Consider the following 7,167-nt stretch of genomic DNA (forward strand, 5'->3'; position numbering starts at 1 on the left):
GTGCACGATTAATTTTGGTAGAGTGAGCGCAGGGCATCACCGACAATGTGGAGCATGGCAGTTTTAGTGTTATGACCCGAATGGAAGCCGGATTGACAGTGGCCGAGGAGTAGGGATTGTTCAATGTGATTGTGGAGCTGAAAGTGTAACATTTCCCTAGGAGTTTGGCCAGAGTATGGGTGTTGGAAATTTGGGCAGTAGGTGTTGAAATCGGACTGGTCGGAGGTTTTTTTTTTTAGGATGGGGGTAGAGCCTTGAGTGAGAGAGGCATTGGTTATCGTGGTCCATAGTGGGAGAAAAAGGTGAATAGACTTACTAAGGAGTTTAAAGAGGAGGGGATCAGTGAAGTGGTTTGATTATTTGAAGGATTTCAAAAGAATGAAAGTGTCATTCCCATTGAGGGCTAAGAAGCTAGACCAAGATTTCATTTTGGGAAAAACAGGAGGTGCAGGGTGTCTGGTGCATCTGTGTCTGTCCGGGGACTTTAATGCAAGGCTGTTTAACTAACCCTGAGTGGAGTTTGCGGAGTTGCGCTATGCAAAACTCCACAAAAATCCACTAAGTGGTAATGAAAATCTGCCGCACTTTGCGGATCTCCGCGAGTGGTGGAGTTTGATAGAAAAATGCTGTTTGTGGTGATTGCACAGCGCTGGATGCTTGTCTGCACTGTGCCATAATCGCGAACAGCACCATGCACAGAACAGGATTTCGTTTTCTGCCACTCGAGTAGATTTTTACATGAGCGGATGTTTTCTCAATGCAAACGGCAGTTTCTCAACGCGAGCGGTCGCGAGCATACGTGATCACTCGCAATGAGAAACCTGGCCCCACACATTGAGAAAACTGTCTGGGAGGTTTATTTTCCACGCTCGTGCTCGACAACTTGATGTTGATGATCGCGACAAGGAAAAATCTCACAGGAAAGTTGATTGTCCTCACACGCGCTCACCAACTTGGAGTTGGGGAATGCGAGCAAGGAAAATAACTCTGCTCCAAGATCTCTGCATAAAGAAGGGTGTGGAAAACTCTGCAAACTCCGTGCGCGGAGCGGAGTTCACTGCCCAGGCCTATGTTCAACTATGATCAGGGAATGAGGGTTCTGATGAGAGAGGTAAGAAGCTGTCTCATCATACGATCTTCATAATGGGATGGATGCGGCCACCATTAGTGATCCAGAGTTTCACACATTCAGGGGTAGGAACAGTTCATCTGCCATTGATTTCATTTTTACTACCAGTAATCTAATCAATTCATTATTGCATGTTAGTTGTATCTGTTCACATTTTGGCGACCATAACCCCATTGAGATTACCATGACTGTTCCGTCCAGGGTGAAATTCAAGGTTAGTGCTGGGATTGATAAATTACAGCCATCTACTGACAACCCTGAGTAATATGGAAACTCCCTAACCCAACCCCATTTTTGGGAAAAGTAGTAAAGGCAGACCTGGAGTTGGTTTTGGGTTGTTTGGAAGATGAGGGCGAAAAATAGGAGAACATCCGTTCTGTTGTGGATTTTTTCTTTTAGTATCAAAAAAACCCTTTCAAAACCATCCAAATCCGCCCACAATCCTCCGAAATGGTTCAACCAAGAAAGCTTGGCATCAAACTGATCATTCTGGAGGGCTCTCACTGCCAGTCCTAGGGACCCCTCTGCAGTGGCTGCCTTTCGGAAACAGTATACAGTAGCTACTGCAAAGAGAAAGAAGCAGGTCATCTCTCAACGGTGGGACACATTGGCCCGTTAAGGATCAAAGAAAGACAGTAAGGGGCATATTATCAAGAACGCCATTAAAATATCGCCGCTTTAGCGGCAGGAAACTGCAGCTAAAGTGGCGTTAATGGGCTGGATAATATGCCCTTGTGAATTTCCATAGAAGCCCAAGTTCACACCAAAACATGGGCTTCTATGGGAATTCACAAGGGCATATTATCAAGCCCATCATCGCCACTTTAGTGGCAGTTTCCTGCTGCTAAAGCGGCGATAATTTTAATGGAGTTCTTGATAATATACCCCTAAGTCCTTTTGGCATGCTGTGCCAGCCATGACAATGGCCAATCACACTGTTACTCCGATTGGCTGTCATTATGAGCGAAGCATGGGAACGACACATTTTTTCCACATTTATTCTGCTTTGAAAGTACCACCCTATCCGATTTTGACGGAGAGTGCAAACCTAGATATACAGGTTACTCTACATGAAGTTGTTATGGCCGCACAACAGGGTGCTGGGGCACAGGCATGCAGCCTGGATGGGATCTCTATCAAGCACATTAAATGCAACATCAAACTTTGGGCACCATTGTTGGAAAATGTTTTTAATAATCTTAAACACTAATCAAAACCGAGCTCTTGGGCCTCATCCACCACTATTCCACTCTTTAAGAAGGGGAATTAATTTTGCTAAGTTGCTTTTGCCCCATTTCATTAACCCCTTCGAAGCTAATGACGAGCTGGGCTCGTCATGGCGCTTACCTGCCGTGCGCGGATGACAAGGCCAGCTCGTCATGATTTATGGACTTTATGTTTTTTTAGCGCAGGACGGGAAAACGCCTAGCAGCCATGTGGTTAACCGATACAGAGGCTACAATTTTGGCAAGGGTCATAAATTCCTGCCAATATGGTTTCCAGAACCGCAGAAGCATAGGCACCATAGAGCAATGCCTGAATTTAAACCTGATGATAGGCAAATACCTTTATTTCTTGCTTTCATGGACTTATCAATGATATTGGTTTGGGTTAACCATGGTAAGTTATGGCAACTTCTATTGGCAATGGGGATGGACGCGCCATTTGTCGATTTCTTAGTTTATTTGCATGTGAACATGAAGGGCAGGATAAGATTTGGACAAAACGGTGAAGTCTCTAAAGAAATTAACATTGGTTGTGGGCTGCAACAAGTCTGTGTGCTTGCCCCTTTGTGGTTTATTTTGTACATAATAAGCTTAGCACTCACTTAATCTTTTGTTCCCCTGATGTCCCTAAGGTAAAAGGTACCCCAACTCCCAGTATTGTTATATGCCGATGACGCTGTGCTAATAGCTTGTTACCCTTAACACACTGTGTCTGCTGGTCCACTCATTTGTGAATTTTATGGCCCCCATGATCTACAGACTATCTTCTCCACATCATTTATTATGGTGTGGGGCCAGAAAGGCCCCTGACTTTCAAGCTCTGCACCACAAAACGGATGCTAAGCACTAGCACTTTCTCCTATTCCGGTATCCCTTTCAATGCAACATGCTCATGGATACCAAACATTACCCATTGCAGGACAAAGCAGTCGGTACACTCCTCTGACTTCCATCTCCAACAAGGGGCAGAGCACTTTCTCCACTGCTACAGATGTATTCAAAGCAGTGTGTCCCTGTGGCATCCAATGGGTCAAGGATCTGGGGCATTGCAGATTGTGCAGCAATACAGGTAGAGGAAAACAACCCTAGTAGGAAAGTTCTGTCAGTCCCTCTAGCTTCCTCACATTTAATTTTTCATGGGGTGCTTGGTTTAAACTATTTGAATGACCAAATTAGAAAACGTCCACCGCTGCTATGGCCTATCTGGAAAACCGACGGGGCATCTCTTTTGAGACATTATTAGTGACTGCCTCACTTGGGACAGAGGTCTCTCTATTCCATGGATAGCCTATGTAAAGAAATCGTTTCAAGAGATAGGATTAACTCATGTCTTTCTTAAGCCAGTCTGAGTTGCAACCTAAATAGAAAGTATGCGCAGGGGTTATTAGTAGCCCAGGCACAATCGAACCCCCTATATTCCAAAGTGTTAAAGCCCACCATAGCAGCCTATTTGAACACGAGCCCAGCAGCTCCACGACCAGTTATTGTTTAACACTTGTGGATGCTGGGAACGTTATTTACTTTTCGTTTCAAGACAGGTGCAAGTATCTACCTTGCTTTCCATTGAGATTCCAGAGAAATCTCATATCTAGCCTGTGCCTCTGCAATCATAAGGACGGGCAATCGATGATACATTTAACCTTTTTTTGTGTTTTTGTAACAAATTTACTAATATGTTTTTAATTCCTTTGATAAGGTCCAGAAATGTTGGATTTAAGCTTTTCACTTTCTCCAACAGTTACCTGACGATTAGACCTGTTTTCATGTTAGCTCTTTTTTGGGATCATGCTGCACTATATATCTTGAATAACTGTCTTTTATCCGCCTATTCTGACACCCTTATATATCTATTAATCAATCAATCAGGATTTGTAGAGCGCCTCTTCTCATGTCAGTAGAACATCCATGCCAATATGTGAATTTGTATTATCATTGTACCGCCTTATGTGATTTTTACAGTCAATTGAAATTGTACCAAAGTTATACAGCAGTGTTTGCTTTTACTGTTAATGTTGTGTACTTTTATGGATGTTTTGGCAACCGAATAAAGATTATTCTGATTTGGTCTGATTACACTACCTCATGCTTCTTTCTTCCACCAGACACTCCCTGCCTCTTTATCGTACTTTCCTTTTCATGCCCACTTTCCCCCTTCCTCACCGCGTTTTTTTAAGTGTGTTTCTATATTTTTCTTTCCCTCATGTGTTTTCTTGCTCTTGCTCTGAATGATCCTGTTGAAGGGAACATAAATACCCACCCTCACCAGCAAACACCAGCTCAAATTAAGCACTGGACTATAGATTTGGGTAAGCCTGTGAGCAGTGCCCTTCCGAGGTCCAGTTTAGCCACAGCTTTGTGCATTCCTGAACTCTGCAGGTCTGGAGTTGACCATAAATGTTTTGGGCTGTGTAAAATATTGTAGGTATCTTGCTTATGTAGCACGCGTCCATGACACCATTTTGTCATACAGATTCTTTACTTACATTCACAAGATTGCATCCTAATGGGTAATCTGAGTGTGTGGGAGGACGGAGCCTCTGTTGGCATGTCGAGCAGGAGCTCTTTTTCTGGGTTAGGTTTTAGGAGGTGGGTGGGGATCCGCAGCTGCATCGTCTGCAGGCTTTAAAGTACAGCAACACTTGAAAGTCTGAGTGTATTAACTTTAATCTACATATATTAACTTCCTTATAAATATATACCTTCCACATACTTATGAGATTCCCTCCATTGACTTGTCTATCTTTATATTTATTACTTTGCTTCTAACTCAGCATATCCAATGCACTACAATATATCTCACCCTATATCTCTCGCGATATTTCCTCTCTCATCATTCTGACTCATCTCAAACCTCATTCCACTACTCTCTCCAGTGCACTACCCTATTTCTCGCACTATACCATTCAAAATATATCCCCTACCTCAACTCTCTGACTCATCTCAAACCTCATTCTAATACTATTTCCAATGCACCACCCTAGTTCTCACCCTATACATCCCTCGGTATATCCTCTACCTCCACTCTTCCATTCATCCCAAATCCCATACCACTACAATGACCCCCAAAACAACCCTTTTGTAGATTCTTCACTCCTCTACCCCTCCTTGCATCATCTCATACCTCTTTTACTATTCAGATCTCCCAAATAAGCCTTTGTAAATCCTTCCATTCGACTCTTTCCGCCTACATCTCCCCAACCCCCTCCAACTGCTACGAACTCCTCAAAAGAAAAACTTTCTAGACACTTTCTTCTTCTATCCCTCCACTATTTCTTTTACAATCCAAATATCAGACAAACATGTCCACTGCACAAATCAGTTTCATATTTCCCTACACAAATTCACCATTAATCCTTTTTAGTCCCAGAGTAGCCTGCTACTCGCCGAAAAGTGCTGCATCAACTCATCAGGGGAGTAAGCGCTATAAAAATGCAAACCCTTCCCTCCTCCATCCCGCCACTATCCTATTCAATCAAAACAACAGACTAACATGTCCACCGCTCGCATTAATTTCATATGTCACTAGACTAATACATCAATAATCCTTTTCTGGTTCGGGAGTCGCATGTTGCTCACCAAAAAGTGCTACAACACCTCATCAGGGGAGCCAGCCCTATATAACTGCAACCTCTTCCCTCCTCCATCCCGCCACTATCCTATTCAATCCAAACAACAGGCTAACATGTCCACTGCTAAAATAAATCTCATATTTTCATAGACACTATGAATCATTTTCGGGTTCCGGACTACCGCGCTACTCTCTCAAAAGCACTTCAGCACCTCATCAAGGGTATGCAGCGCTATATAAATTCAAACCTTTTCCTCTTCTGTCACTCCACTATCCTTCTCACGCCAAATAACAGATTAACATATCCACTGCTCAAATTCATCCAATATTTCACAATACTTATTCACCACTAATCCTTTTTGGGTTCCGGAGTAGCATGCTACTCGCCAAAAAAAGCGCTTCAATGCCTCGTCAGAGGTAGTAAGCTCTATATAAATGCAATTATAATACAAGACAATATTGTTTCTAGGCAAATGTTTTAGGGTACTGGGATTTATAGTTTTGGCTTGGTGGGGATACATCTGTCCTGAGGATGTCAGCAAAGGTATTTAGGTATTTCCATCAACCTGATCGTACACATTTGTATTTCAATGATAGTATTTGGTGGTGTGTGTAACAAAAGCATGTTTTCTTTATATAAAAAAAGCTCTGACTGGACAATGATTTATTGAGGGTTGTTGTTATTTACCAGAGACATAGGGTTACTAGACCACACCACCTCCCCTGAATAGGCGCTAGACTGTTCGGTTTCACTACCTGAGAGAGTCAAGTGCTACAATTGGGGTACTTGGTTCCCTGTAAAGAGGAACTTGCAGATGTAGTCCTTGTGTATTTCTTGTGTAGAACTTTCATGCTTCACAACTGTTAACAGATAATGGAATGTATTGAACAAATGATGAAATAAGGAATAAAACCCAAATCTGGTACACCATCCCGACACACCACTTGAACTCATTTGAGCAAATGCATAATAGGGTCATGCCAATATAATGCCCCTACAGGTTTCCCCCAATGATACATTCAAATTACCACAGTTATGTGCAGAAATATTTACCTAAACAAGTTTGCTTCATTTTATTCATCTTTTAGCACAATCTTGCTAATTTGGAATATTCTTCTACTTTGCAGAGAGCTGTGTTGGTATTGTGTAACATTCCAAGGATACTTCCTCATAGCTATACTATATTTCTAGCCCTAACCCATCATAATGCAACTGAAACAGACATGTTGACCCATGTAGGAGA

This window comes from Lissotriton vulgaris, chromosome 7 (assembly GCF_964263255.1).
Source record: "Lissotriton vulgaris chromosome 7, aLisVul1.2, whole genome shotgun sequence".
In the NCBI taxonomy this organism is placed as follows: domain Eukaryota; kingdom Metazoa; phylum Chordata; class Amphibia; order Caudata; family Salamandridae; genus Lissotriton; species Lissotriton vulgaris.